Here is a 14764-nt window from a genome sequence, read left to right on the forward strand (position 1 = left end):
CTTATTTTTCATGGAGAAGATGATTATTTGACTCTTAGGCAAATACAAGTCAGGGAAAGGGTATCAGCCCATGTCCACCTGATGGCTTAGGTAGGAAGGGTGCCGCCATGTGCATTTTCAAAAAAGTCAGGATCAGCTGGGCGCGGTGGCTCACGCCTGTAATCTCAACACTTTGGAAGGGCAAGGCAGGTGGATCACCTGAGGTCGGGGGTTCAAGAACAGCCTGACCAACATGGAGAAACCCCATTTCTACTAAAAATACAAAATTAGCCGGACGTGGTGGCACATGCCTAGAATCCCAGCTACTCAGGAGGCTGAGGCAGAATTGCTTGAACCTGGAAGGCGGAGGTTGCGGTGAGCCGAGATCACACCATTGCACTCCAGCCTGGGCAACAAGAGTGACACTCCATCTCAAAAAAAAAAAAAAAAAACAGTCAGGATCACAGTTAACACTGTTGAGTTTGTCCCTTGCCTAAAGCTCAGTGCTGTTGTTGAAGATACTGGAACATGCAGCCCCACTTGTGGGGTTGGCAGAGGCAAAAGCAGCAGGAGTCTTACAGTGAAGCACATAAGCTGCCAAAAATCTCAATTCTGGGTGATTTGATTGGGTCTTAAATTTTCAATTAACTCTGGTCACCGAGGGATGAACCTGCCCTTTGATGGGTTTCATCACAGACGGAGGCCCATAAAGCATCACAATTTCTGCAAAACGGTACCCCATTATGCCTTTTATGTGAGCGTTTTGCCAGCCTCTCTGTGCCAGGCCACTCTAACACCACTTGAAAGCTACCTGTGTCAGCTCTGTGAAAATCGACTGTGTTTTATGCACATTTGGTGCCGGGGACAGTTGGCACGGAGAGCAATCTGTGTAATGAGGCCAGTGCCCAGGGCTTGGGCCTTCCTTGAACGGCGCAGTCCTGCACTGACTAGTACAGGAGCCACCATCACATGGTATTTATATGTAATCATTAATCAAAACAATGAAATATTCAGTTCTTCTGTCACACTAGCCACATTTCAAGCACTCAGCATCCATGTGTGGCTGGTGACTGCTATTGGACAGCGCAGATAGAGAACGTTTTTATCATCGTCGAAAGTTCTATAGGATAGCACCGTTCTAGTCTGTTTTCAAGAGAGGAAAACTCGGTTTCAGGTCAGAATCTGTGTCTCTAACTCATAACAATGTACTATTTTATCATGAAGATTTGCCCTTAGGTTCATAGTGACCATAGGAGGATTCATTGATTCCACAAATATTTATTGAAGGTCAACCTTGGAACAGATGCCATGTCTTGCGGACATGTGGGTGAACCAGACAGGAGGCGTTCTTGGGTTGCCTTAGTCAGCTCAGGCTGCCATAATAAAATACCACAGACTGGCTTAAACAACAGATGCTTATTTTCTCATAGTTCTGGAGACTAGAAGTTGCTACCCTGGAGATCAAGGTGCCAGCATAGTTGGGTTCTGGTCAGGGCTCTCTTGGCTTGCAGAAAACAGCCTTCTCATTGTGTCCTCACATGGCAGAGAGGGAGGGAGGAAAGACGGGACTTGAGGGGAAGACAGAGAGAGAGTGAGAAAGAGAGAACAGGAGTGAGCACAAGCTCTCTTGTGTCTCATCTTGTAAGGACACTAATCCCATCAGATTAGTGCCCTATCCTTATGACATGATTTGACCTTCATTACTTTCTTACTCCAAATGTAGTCACTTTAGGGGTTACGGTGATTTGGAAGGACACAGTTCAGTCCGTAGCACCAGACTATAGATTGGTACTTTACTTTGGTTCAAACTCTCTTACAGATGAAGAAGCAGTACTTGATGCTAGAGTAATGGAGACAGATGGGATGGTGGCGGCCCAGGCTTGATGGAGGAGTCTGTGTGTCAAGAAGACTTGAAATCCTCAGGTGGATTTGGAGTTTTATGCAAATTTGGTATCAGGCACAGTTGGCTGTTAGTCAGGAAAAAGATGGGAGAAGAGGGTGGAAGAAGATAATCTTTTCACGAAGAGGAGACAACTTGTGGGAGGGATCAAAACGCAGAGATAACACTGCATATGTGGGGAACCACAGGCAATTCAGTTTGGTTGGAACATGTTCTTTGGGGGAGAAGGAAGTAGGTCCAGATGATGAAAGGTCTTAGGTGTTGGGCTGAGGAGTCTAAGCTCAAAAGCACTGAAGGTTTTTAAGATGGAGGGGGTGCAGGTGATGTCAAATTCTCATTCTGAAAAGATTTCTCTGGATTTAGAATGAAGAAGGATGGAAGGGGCAACACTGGGGGAGGGGAAACCATATAGAAACCATTGCAATCAACAGGCAAGGTAAAGGTGGCCTCAGTCAAGACAGTGGCAGTGGGGACAAGAAAAGGAGTGGGGGAAAGAGAGATTAGGAGGTGGTCCTAGGGACTGCCTGGCAGGTGAAGGAGAGCAGGAAGCAGAGGAGGAGGTGGGTGTGCTGGGCACCTGGGTGGATGGCACGAGTTCCCCACAGCCAGATGCTGAGTCTGCTTTAAAGCATTCTCCAATAATAGTCTCACTTGATAATTCAAGTAGCCCTGAAAGCTGGAAAGAAGATATTGTTTTTCTTTTCTTTTCAGATGGAGAAATTGATTTGACAGGTAATAAGTAGTAAGTGGGACCAGAATCCAGTGTTTCAGTTCTTTCCACTCAAAGCTTATCCACTGCACATGAAAGAGAGCTCAGCGCCAACCGCCAGTCCACTGAAGGGTGTCGCAGTGATATTTGTTTGAATAACTTTATTGAACTGTAATTTAAATACAATGAAACACACCCATATGAAGTGCCTGGGTGATGAGTTCTGATAAGTGTAAACATTTGCACAACTATCACCACACTCAAGAGATAAAATTTTTCCATCACCCCAGAAAGTTACCTCAGGTGCCCGCCCCGACCCAGCCAACTGCTGATCTGCTGTGTGTCACTGTTGAATAGTTTTGCTTCTTTTTGAATAATATGTACGTAGAATCGTACAGTATGTGTGCCTTTGGCTTCTTTAACTCAGCCTAATGCCTTTGAGTTCAATCCATGCTGTTGTATGTATTGAGTCCTTGCTGTTGTATGCATGGAGTCCTTGCTGTTGTATGTGTGGAGTCCATGCTGTCGTATGTATTGAGTTCTTGCTGTTGTGTATATCAAGAGTTCATTCCTTTTTGTTTCTGAGTAATATTCCCTTGTTTGCATATGCCACAATTTGTTGAATCCATCTCCTGTTGAACATTTGGGAAATTTCCAGTTTGGGGCTATTATGAAAAAACAAAGATGAATATTCATGAACAACTGTTTTGTGTGGATGTTTTCACTTCTGTTAGGGAAATATGTAGGAGTGGAATTGTTGGGCTGTATGCTAAATACATGTTTACCTTTATAAGATACTGCTCAACTGTTTTCCGAAGTGTTTGTTCTATTTTACATTTCCGATAACAATATATGAGAGTGGGTAGCTTAATTTTTTAGGTAATAATCAGAGTTACTTTTTATTCAGCACCTACTATTGTATTAATCTCTTATAAACAAACTAACAACAATCTTATAAGGTAGGTGGAGTTACCCCCATGGTAGAGAAGAATACATTGAGATATTGAGTTTGGAGTGGTTATAAAAGAAACTTGCTCTAGGCCACCAAGCTGTTGGAGCTTTGCAGGATATCTTGTGGTCGTACTGAACAGCAAAGCCTTCACTTTGACTTTCTTGGTTCCTGAATCTTCTGTGTGCTGTGGTGGGTTTAAACTAAATTGAAGGGCTTCAACATGAAAAAGTTCAAAGGTAACGTATTCACCTTTGCCCCTTTCTCAAGCTTGTCTTCTATTTCTGTTCTTAAGTTCCTCCTTATAAGACATTCCCATGACACGCATTAAAATTTTGAGGATCAGTCCACGCTGCTGCATTTTACAAATTCCCATCTTTGTGGTTTTCCTGTCTAAGAGGACTTTAAGAACTGATTTTTCGGGATGTTTTCTTCGACATTGTGCTGACCAGGCTCATACTTGGCTTTCAGCCACCAGCATTCTAGCCTTAAACTCTGTATATAAATTTTGGGTGGTCATGATAATAACAGGATGACATTCCTCATTCAAGACATGCACATTGCGCAATAAATTTTCTACAGGTCTAGTTTTTCTTTGACCTCTAGTCTGGGTGATGTTAGCCCGACACACAACTACAGAAGCAGCTGATAATCATTGTTTATAAGAGTTGTCCTTTCAGTCTCCCTTCACGGCTGGGAAAAAACTAATCTAAAAAAAATGGATCATGATTTACATTATATTCTGAAAATTAAGAAATGAATGTTGTGGGGAGCTAAGTGTTTGGTTGCCTAATGGCTAGTTATAAATCCTGGCACTATCAGCCTTTCCAATTTCATGAAGGGAGATGATAGGCCAGCTCCATGGCCTCACCTAAAATAATGTCAATCTCCAGAAAAGCCTTTAAAACTAATCATTAACTTAAAGGAGTGGTTCTCAACCTTGAGAGTGAATCAGAATAGCCTGGAGGGTTTGTCAAAATGCAGAGTCCTGGGTCCCATCCTCAAAGTTTCTGATTCAGTAGGTCTAGGGCAAGGCCTGAGAATCTGCTTTTGTAATAAGTTCCCAGGCAATGCTGATGCTGCTGGTCTGGGGATCACACTTGGAGAACCTTAAAAGACCATGTGGAGTATGATTTTTTTTCTTAATTTGAGTGGAGATGGCAGAATAAAATTATACTAGTGTGATTTTTTTGAGTGTAAAATAAATTCAATAAATACTTACCCACCTATATATTATGACCAAATCATAACTTACTTCCTTTGGGTGGCTTAGAATATATTTGGGAGGACAGGTCATAGGAATAAAAATAAGAATACAAGATGATGCTGGGCCGGGCGCGGTGGCTCAAGCCTGTAATCCCAGCACTTTGGGAGGCCGAGACGGGCGGATCACGAGGTCAGGAGATCGAGACCATCCTGGCTAATACGGTGAAACCCCGTCTCTACTAAAAAATACAAAAAACTAGCCGGGCGACGAGGCGGGCGCCTGTAGTCCCAGCTACTCGGGAGGCTGAGACAGGAGAATGGCGTGAACCCGGGAGGCGGAGCTTGCAGTGAGCTGAGAGCCGGCCACTGCACTCCAGCCTGGGTGGCAGAGCAAGACTCCGTCTCAAAAAAAAAAAAAAAAAAAAAAAAAAAAAAAAAAAGATGATGCAATGATTCTCAATGTTTGTTTAAAAAGTTCCCATGCCTGGCTGCACACCAGACCAATTTAGTTAGTCTTGGTGTTGTGGTTTTGGTTCTCTGTCCCCACCCCACCTACAGTTCACACTACAGAACAGGTGTCAACAGACTCGGCTTAAGTCTGTGATGTCTCAGGGAGCTGGCTAAGATGGATACCTGGCTGCTGGTGCCTGCAGGCTCTGGGTGGGACGGGGGCACTTTACAGGGGAGCCCAAGATAGCAAACTATAGAAAGGAAGGAAGAGAATTGGAGGGGATGAGTACTTATTTGCATTACAGGAGGATTCTTGGTTTAAAGTGGGTTTCACCATGGGGTTCCTTTAGATAGAGCCTCAAGTACTCCGAAGTGTTTGTTTTGCCTTTCCTTAATGAGATATTTATTACCTCTCTCTAAATATGATACCTGCAGTTTTAGACCATAACAAATCCATCTATAACATTTGCAGCTCTTCAGCAGAACTGAGCATACAGCCACTGACATTAATAGCACTTTTTGTAAGTAAAAACAAACAAACAAACCTTGGAGCAAAATGTCACAAGCCCTGGAGGAGGAAGGTGGATGGCTAGAAGGGAGGCTCTAAGCAGCCCTTGATATTGCTGCAAGAGGCCCCAGGGTCAGAGTTGGGTGGGGCGGGACTTTCTATATTCCCACAAATTTAAGCTCACCCCAGAGGGAGGCTCCTCCTGGTACAGCCCTTCATCTTCATGGCAGAAAGGCTGTTCTGCCCCTGCGCCCTTCCTGGCCTCTCTGGGGATCCCTGCAGATGATGTATTGTGATGGAGCAGTGGACTTGGACGCTGCTGGTGTTGATATAATCATTGTTAACAGTAGCAACAGTAATAACAGCTAACGTGGCATGCATGGTGCTCAGTCTCAATTAATCCTTATAGGGATTCTGATTTTACAAATGAGGAAACAAGGCTCAGTGAGATTACCTAACGTGCCCATGGTTCTGCAACGAATGTGCGATGAGCTGGAATCAGAACTCAGGCTTGCCTTCTTCAATTCTTTACTCTTAAGGATTGCAGACCATAGCAAAGGTCCCTCGGGTATGGCTTTGAGATCTGGTGGGCTGTGATCTGTCGTTCAAGGACTCCAGCTTTGATGGCTCTCTTTTTGATTGAGTCCTACTCTAGGGAGAATTTGGCTGCATGTTTTGACGAATCATAGATGGTGGGGACGAGAATAGCAACCGAATGGTTGAGTGTTGTCTTATGCTGTGTGATTTGCAATGCAGCTTGATACACTTTAGCTCAATTAATCCTTACAAGTCTAGAGATGTTTTTCCTTCTGTTTGACAAATAGGGAGCCTGACACATAGGGTGGTCCTGTCTTGCCGAGCCGCCGCTTGCACTGAGGTCTTCCGACTCCATGTGCCCTGTGTGTCTCGCTGCTACCTTGAACCTACAGAGTCTCTGAGGGTCGGGAGCCACATTAAAGCTCATGCTGCCTATGACCTGTTGGGAACCACTTTCCTTAAGTATCAAGAACATGAGTGTTGGTCAATAACCCACTGGAGTGTAGTGCTGGCTTCTGTTGTTCCCGGCTTTAAAATAGGGCCAGGTTTGACCTCCAGCTCAGATTCAGAAGGCCAAGTCTGAGCTTGAGTATGTGTGGATGGCTGCCACTTAGTCCCAGTTCTGTAAGTGTGCCAATATCAGAACTTATCCTGTGCTGAATATAGACTCCTCCTTTGCTGAAAATAGTATATGCAGTAGGGTAGGGAAATATTTTTCTTTCCTAGAAAATCGCTCCTTGCTCCTGTAGGTAACATTGACTTCTATGAAACCATCTGTTCCTTCCAATAAAATTTCCAGACTATTAGATTAAACAGTTTCTCCTGACCCACTTTTGGCTTCTGCTTCTTTTCACTGTTCATCAACAAATTGTGTAGCAGAGTTTTTATGGAGAGTGTGTGTGTGTCTATTTATTTAATTTCAGTTTAGGCAACAGCAACTGTTGGGTGCAGTGAAGTTATTTAACTTCCCACTTGTGTTTCATTTTTGTTTCCGGTTTCTATAATTGCTAAGAGTTGGTTTTTGTTTTTGAGATTCAGGCAAGGAAGTCAATGGCATGAGTTATGAGTTGAGGTTCTGGCTGGGAGGTGTGTTAAAAACAGACCCTGTTTTTAAACAGAAGATGCAAAGAGTAATAAGGAAATCGGTTCCCATAAAACATGTCTCAAAGTGTATAAATATGCTCTTACAGTTTGAAGAGATTTTTAAAGATAAATGAGATAATATGTGTGACGTAGCTTTAAGTTTTTCTGAGCAAAGCTGCTATATACATCTTTGGTATTGTTGCTTTTGATGTTGCAACCAAGTCTGCTATTAGCGTTAATGTTATTGTTAAATATTCACTAGTGGGAGTAATAAGATCAGATTTAAAAGAAAGGAAGCATTCTTTACATTCCTTTGCATTCCTTTCTGAATGTAAAAACTCTTCATGCTCTTTTCCCAGCTACTCTAAATCCAGACCAAGAAGCAACACTACTCAGTCTTGTATGAAAATGGGCCCAGGTGTGTGTGTGTGTATGTGTGTGTGTGTGTGTGAGTGTGTGTGTGTATGTGTATAACCCAGGCAGTAAATTTCAGCAACTAAGGCTGCCTTCAGTAAAATGAAATTCCTTGCTGATGACTGTTATCTGTCAAAGTAAAACCAAATTATTTTTCTGCAGGGATTCATAAAAGCAGCCTTGAGGTAGTGATAATAATTGTTATCTAATTTGGTTAAAGCAGAATAGAAAACAAGTTAATATTCTATGCACCCTGCTAATTATTATTAGCAATATTGCTTTAAAGAATTTTATAACGAAGATTTCTCTAATTTCACTGGGTCCACTGTCATTTTATAGTTTGACCAGATTTCACCAATGCTTCAGAAGACAGGAGTCCTGTTGAATTCTATCTACGAAATATTTTCAAAAGCAATTCTGGTGTGAAAAGGTAGGTGATTCTGGCCTCAAGCTGCATGCCACTGTCATTAAGTCTAGAAGGTCATTTCCTCAGTTATATGTTTCAGGCGTGCTCTTCTTTGTTTACAGGTCAGGTCTCCTGATAAATAAAAATTACGTGGGCCAGGAGTACCTGCTACAGTTAGCAGCCACTGAGATGTTTTTCCATTCTGTTGCATAAACATACTTTGCAGGTGCATACACATGATTTACCAGGAAGAGTATACATTAGTTTGACAGCCTCATTGGGCCTCTTAAGAGAGGAAAGGGATTATTTCACTTGAGCATCCCTAGTGTAAGCTCAGAATTAGTTTGTAAGCATGAGTACAACATGGCACTATGAGGAATGTATGTTGCTTTGACACAAGATAGCTATAATAATATATTCCCAAGGGAGCTGGCAAGCTTGTGGGTGGACTTTTCTTTTTGGAGAAAGCAGTCTTGTATGGCAAAGTTACTCAACAAAATTGATCCATTCACTATTTATTGATTATCTACTCTTTTTCAGGCTCTGTATTGTGCATGCAATAGTGAACAAGATGGTGAGGTCTCTCAATGTAGGAAACAGTGTCTGAAACATCCCACCAAATTCTGGAGTTTTTAATGTCCTAGTCTGGTGTCTGTTCTCCTATATCTGGAAACCAGGCCAGCTGAGTCCTAATAGCCCTAATAGAGTCTGTGTGTTATCTTGGAGAAGCATCTGCCATGATTGGCCATTATTTGCCTTTGGCCTGCTGCACCTTGCATGGCTAGAGACTTGTCTGCTGTTTGGAAAGTGCAGGAGGCCCTGGAAATCCTAAACTAAATCTAATCTTTGGGCCCACCAACCAAACTGCAGCTTGGAAAAGGTGCCTCAATCAAACGAGCTTCCTGGGGGTGAGTGGACTCATCAGGGCTGCTGATGCCAGCAGGCTGAGCTTTTAAGGCCTTAATAAATGCACTGAAGATGCCCTGGGCATTAGTGTTATGAAGACTCACAGGTCTTCAGTCCATCATGGCTTGCTTGGTGAGAAAAGGTTGAGATGAAGCATGTGAAAGAAAAGTGACTGATGTTTCTAATAGCCCAGGCTGAAATAATGCTATAAAGGTGTGCAAGGAATGGGGAGAAGGACATTGAGGTTTTTCGGGATTGCCTTCCATATCCCTCAGACTGGTGATCCAACTGTTTCTATTCTTACCACTGTTTCTTGCCAATCTAGAGATGTAAATTAAAACAAAAACTTAGTTTCATGTCTATAAGTAGTTTCTTATTGTGGACTTCATTTAATGAATTAGCCTAAAACAACTAAAAACCAAGAAAATGTCTTTTTTCTTAATACCATTTACTTTCTTGGATATAAAGTGTGAATTCAGAAGTGGCTAAAGGTGAGTGATGGGGACCAGTGGCCCTGAGGGGTGAACCAGCTAAGGTTTTGTTCTCCTACCTGTAAGGAATGTCAGAGTACTTTACAGAGCTTGGGTTTGGGAGCCAAGTTATCTAATGAAAAAGCAACTTCAACTCAACTTTCCTGCTCATTAGTGTTGTGATATCAAGTAGCATGGTGGACATCTGCCAAGATGGCCCCCAGTGACCCCTGCCTCCTGGTATTCACAGCCTTGTGTACCTAGTGAATTCCTTCTAGTGAACGGGATACAGCAAAAGTGATGGGTTATCACTTCCAAGATTAGGTTACAAAAAGATTGTAGCTTCCATCTTGTGCTCTTCTGCTCTCTCTTGATTACTCCCTCTGAGGGAAACTCATTACCATGTTGTGAGCTGAGCTGTGGAGAGACCCATGTGGCAAAGAACCGAGGGAGGCTTCCTGTGAACAGGCAGTGAGGAATTGGGACCCTAAGCCCAATAGCCCTGGAGGAAGTGAATCTGAATCTTGAGCGACAGCCGTGTGCATGAGCTTGGAAGTGAATCTTCCCCCAGTGGAGCCTTGAGATGACTTCAGCCCTGGCCAATGTCCTCAGGCAACCTCATAAAATATTTTGAGCCAGAGGCACCCAGATAAACTGCACCTGGATTCCTGACTCACAGAAACTGTGAGAAAATGTTGTTTTAAGCCACCATTTTGTGGTAATTTGTTATATATTAATAATGCAGGCAGTTTATGTTAAAAAGTCTTGCTCCTATATGAGAGACAACATCATGGAGTTGTTGGGAGCACAGACTCTTGAGCCAACCTACCTTCAAATTCTGGCTCTGCTGCGTATTAGCTGTGTGACCTTGGGAAAGTCACTTAACTTCTCTGTGCCTCAGTTTCCTCATTGGGAGATGAGAAATGTAGCTTTTGCCCCCAGGCCCTATATTTCAGGAAGATTAGCTAGAAAGGGGTGGAAATGGGTTTTAATTGACACAGTCCACAGTCTGTGTCACAGTGAGTATAACAAAGGGGTCACATTAATAGTTTTTGTGACACTCTTAATCACTTAAACTCCCAGACCAGGAAACTCCTGTTTGGTTGGGGACAATTTTCCAGAGGAAGGGGCAGCTGTGAGTGCTTAGCAGCCACCACACAGCACCTGGGAGATGGGAGCACTGGTCCTTTAAAGACCATCAACAAGAGTGGTCCCTACGATGTTCTTCTGCTAATCTAGAAGCAAATGATCACTGTGTTCATTTTTCCATTTTTGTCGTTTCTTTGATACCATGGAGACACATCCTTAGCATGTTTTTCTAATTTCATGCCTTGGGCCTGTTGAGCAGAGCTCATCACTTCTCAAGATTAAATTATATGTTTAAGAAATGCCTTCTGCGTCAACTACAGTTATTCATTAGCTTGGTTGTAAGTGGCTAAGCCTGGCTTCCAGCTGTGAAAGTCAAGATTTGTGACATTTAAACATATTGATGAGATGCAAATGTCCTGTGGTTAGCCTTCCACAAGGCCCTAGCACTCATGTAAATAAAGGAGAAGGAATTGAAAGGGTGGGCAGCAGAGCCTTCCCTTGAATAGGAAAATTGTTTTTCACTGGGTGCCAGCATCTGGTTGCTGCTGTCAGTAGTAATGAGGTTCGGCTCTTCCCATATGTCCCTGATTCATTGCGGGTTGTTTATTTGTAGATATGGCTTGATTGTTTTTCTCCTTTTTCTTTTCTTTTTTCAAACTAGGTTTCCCTAATTCAGCACTACCACCACCTCTCTAAAAATAAGCATCAAATTATTTGTCTAGGGAAACATTTATTTAAATGATACTAGCTCTCCTCAACTTGTGAAAGTTTCTTGTGTCTTCTTGCTGTTTTCACTTTATCTGCTCTCTAGCAGAAAAATAAAATTGCATTCTATTGATGCGCTCTCCTGCTGGGAATTCAAGACATATGACAGCCCTATCTGTGTGTTCTCAGTTGTGATGAAATGGTGGAAAATCCCCAGCAACCTTAAATGAGATAGATGCAGGTGATTAATCCAGTTTCAGGAAGAAATCAAATAATTTACTCCTTGTTCCCCATTAAAGAAACAACCATGCATTGAGGTAGCTGATGCCACGTGAGCAGGAGTGTGCTTTAATGGAGGCGCCATTAATAATTTACCTTAATAGTGTAATAGTTGCCATTTTTGTGACCAAAAACTTGCTTCAGCCCCCGCTTTATGGATGAAAAGTAGGATCAATTAATATTGAGTGATGACAGCCTCCCTGCAGAGAGAAAATGGGAAATCTTGATGTCGTCATCCGCCTTATGACTAAGAAATAGCTTTTCTTAATTGTACGGAACAGAGAAACCCAGGGGGATGTAATTCATTTCTCTCCAGCTTGCGATGTAAATTGGAAGTAAAGAAAAATAACCACATGCCAGAGTGAGGACATGAACTCAACCACTAAGCTATATCTGATTTGTAGGATTTGCTGGAAATAAGCAGACAGTTTCCCCCACGATGGTGAGTCTCCTTCGACTGTGGCATTGCTCCAAATACCTCTTATAGCACGTGACCCAGAGTGTTTCTCTCTGATCTGGTAACGGAGCCCCTCTGCCTAGAAGCTTTGGGTCCCAGGTCTTCTCCCAGCTCACTCCCTCTTCCCTCCCATCCTTATAGTCTCCACCTAAATGCCAGCTTTTCAGAGAGGCCTTCTTTTACCACCTTGCCCCAAACAGCCTCTTTCCTTGCCCAACTCACTGTCAACTTCTGCTTTCTATCTTATTTTCTTTGTGGAACTTACGATCATCTGAAATCATATTATGTTTATGTGATATTTACCACGTCCTCCAACCATAATGGTAAGCTCCATGAGGGCATGGTTTGTCCTTGCTCTCTAAGCAGCTAAATGCTTAGGGCCTCAGTGCTGAGGATGCTTGTTGAGGGACTGAATGAGAGAATGATTAATATGAAAATGCCATAATTCAGAATAATTTAAAACTCTTGCACATGCATACCAGCTTTCCGTAAAGGTATATTGACTTTGAGGTTCCCCTCTGCCTTCTCCATCTTGAGCCCCTACTGGCAGAACCCAATAGAAATTCAACTGGCAAAGCGAGGATGCAGTTTGCGCAGTCTTTGCCCCACCACACAGGTCAGACTTGGATCAGAAAGACGGCAACTAAATGACCAGCACGGTCCAACCTTTCAGATCCTCAGCATTCACATATCCTCCTGAACATTTTCAACTTGGCACAACAGCAGGACAGCTTTGTTGCTGCCTATGATGTGTCTACGCTTCATACAGTGTTTACACTCTTAAGGGAAGACATAAAGTCCCAGTTGGCATGGTGTCTGTCTCTGGGTGGCATGAATTATTTTCCTGGTTTAATCTGTAGGATATGAAATATTTATCAGGGATTGGTGGAATGAGAGGAGGAATTAACATTGCTCCAATATGGAAACCGTGACTGCTGGGACTTGGCTTTTGCCCTCAGCCAGCTCCTTCTGTGGCAGAGGTTTATTTATTACCTGGTAGAATAACCTAGGGATCTCAATCCTCAGTGGTTCTCTCTGTATGTCTGTTAGTTGCTTTAGTTTTCCATTGGTTTTTAGTCTTGGACATGGAAGTACCAAGAGGCACTCTAGAGACTCTCCAGGTGCCAGGCATACTCTTCTCTGCCCCTGTTGTATGGCAGCAATGGCAGCAGTCCAGTTTCCCTGTGGAAATTGGGATCATTCACCCCAGGCAGTAGGGTAATTGCCTTCTTTGCCTTGTGTTTCTGTGGCATTGGTCATCTAAAATGGCCAAGGGGCAATTTCAACTTCTAGTTCAGTAAAACCATTGCATTGTCCCCTGGAGGAAACATTCCTCTCAGGAACCAGCAGCTCCAAATCTGCAGATTCAAAAATTGTGGGGCTGGTAAGCAAAACTCTAAGCATACTAGGTGTCTTGGTCTGTTTGTATTGCCATAAAGGAATACTTGAAGCTGGGCCATTTATAAAGAAAAAAGGTTTATTTGCATTATGATTCCACCAGCTGTACAAGAAGCATGGCGTCAGCATCTGTTTCTGGTGAGGGCTTCCAGGAGCTTCCAAACATAGTGTAAGTGGAATTGGAGCTGGTGTGTCACATGGTGAGTGAGGAAGCAAGAGAGGAGGAGGTGCCATGCTCTTTTTAACAACCAGTTCTCGCTCATTACCTCGAAGGAGGACACCAAGCCTTTAGTGAGGGATCTGCCCCTATGACCCAAACACCTCCCACTAGGCCCCACCTCCAACATGGGAGATCAAATATCAATATGAGATTTGGAGGGGACAAATATCCAAATCATATCACTAGATTTAAGAGGAGAGGAGCCATTTTTGCTTCTACCCCTTGATGGCTAGTCCTGTGTATTCTGGCTGGGGAAGAAATAGAACTGATGTAGCTCGTTTTCCTTGTCCTGAAAGAGTTCAACTTGTCAAGATGTCATCTCCCAACTGGCTCCATGGGGAACGTTGGGCTAACAAATGGTGCTTTTTAAAACAAAGTACAGAAGTTTTGCAAATACAGTGGTGGCTAAGGCTCTTGTGACTTAAAAACTGCATTGCATGGTGAATCAGTGGTTGAAAAATTGCATTGGAGGGGAGCCTATTTTTTTCTTCTCCTCTCCTTGAGTGCTTTAAAGGGCCATCAGATGCCCATAGACGTCCAGTCTGCTGTTCCCAGCATCACTCATCACCAGAGAATTGGCTGGTTTCCTGGGAGTGTACTGGTATCTTTCTCATGGTCAGCCTTTGTTTATCTTGGGGGAGGAGGGCAAATAGCAGCAGCATTCACTAATTAATCAGCAGCTGTGTATCAGTCCATCACCCTGCACGTCAGGGAATAGTGCTGGCAGAGTGATTAAAAGCATGGGCTTTAGTGTGGCACAGATCTGGGCCGAGGCCTGCAGATTTGCTGGGAGACCCAGCTCTCTCATTTGCTCTGTGACCTCAGATGAGTTACTTAGGCCCTCTGGGTCTGAGTTTCTTATCTGTAAAAGGCAGTATATTTCCTGGAGTTGTTAGAATTGAATAAAGTCATCAGAAAAGATATTAGTTAGGCCCCTAGATAATTCTCAGTAAATGATAGCTATTTTTATTATACCAAATGCAAAGAAGAGTCAAATGTAAGGACAAGATATCCTCCCCAAGATGGGAACAATGTAAAGAATTCCTGGCCGGGCGCGGTGGCTCAAGCCTGTAATCCCAGCACTTTGGGAGGCCGAGAC

The 14764-nt window shown here is 43.2% G+C and overlaps 1 protein-coding gene and 1 long non-coding RNA gene across 2 annotated transcripts in view; one reads left to right on the forward strand and one right to left on the reverse strand.

The window, feature by feature from the left end:
* The window catches only part of LOC117078814 (raftlin-like), a 99133-nt gene that overhangs the window by 25261 nt on the left and 59108 nt on the right, over positions 1-14764 (forward strand). The gene's annotated exons all lie outside the window — the stretch shown is intronic.
* Positions 3165-13123, reverse strand: LOC117084216. Its single transcript, XR_004437352.1, has 3 exons — positions 13041-13123; positions 11687-11790; positions 3165-3253 (listed from the first exon to the last, which is right to left on the reverse strand). It is a non-coding gene; the product is annotated as an uncharacterized LOC117084216 (long non-coding RNA).

This window comes from Trachypithecus francoisi, unplaced genomic scaffold (genome assembly GCF_009764315.1).
Source record: "Trachypithecus francoisi isolate TF-2019V2 unplaced genomic scaffold, Tfra_2.0 Lachesis_group0, whole genome shotgun sequence".
Lineage (NCBI taxonomy): Eukaryota > Metazoa > Chordata > Mammalia > Primates > Cercopithecidae > Trachypithecus > Trachypithecus francoisi.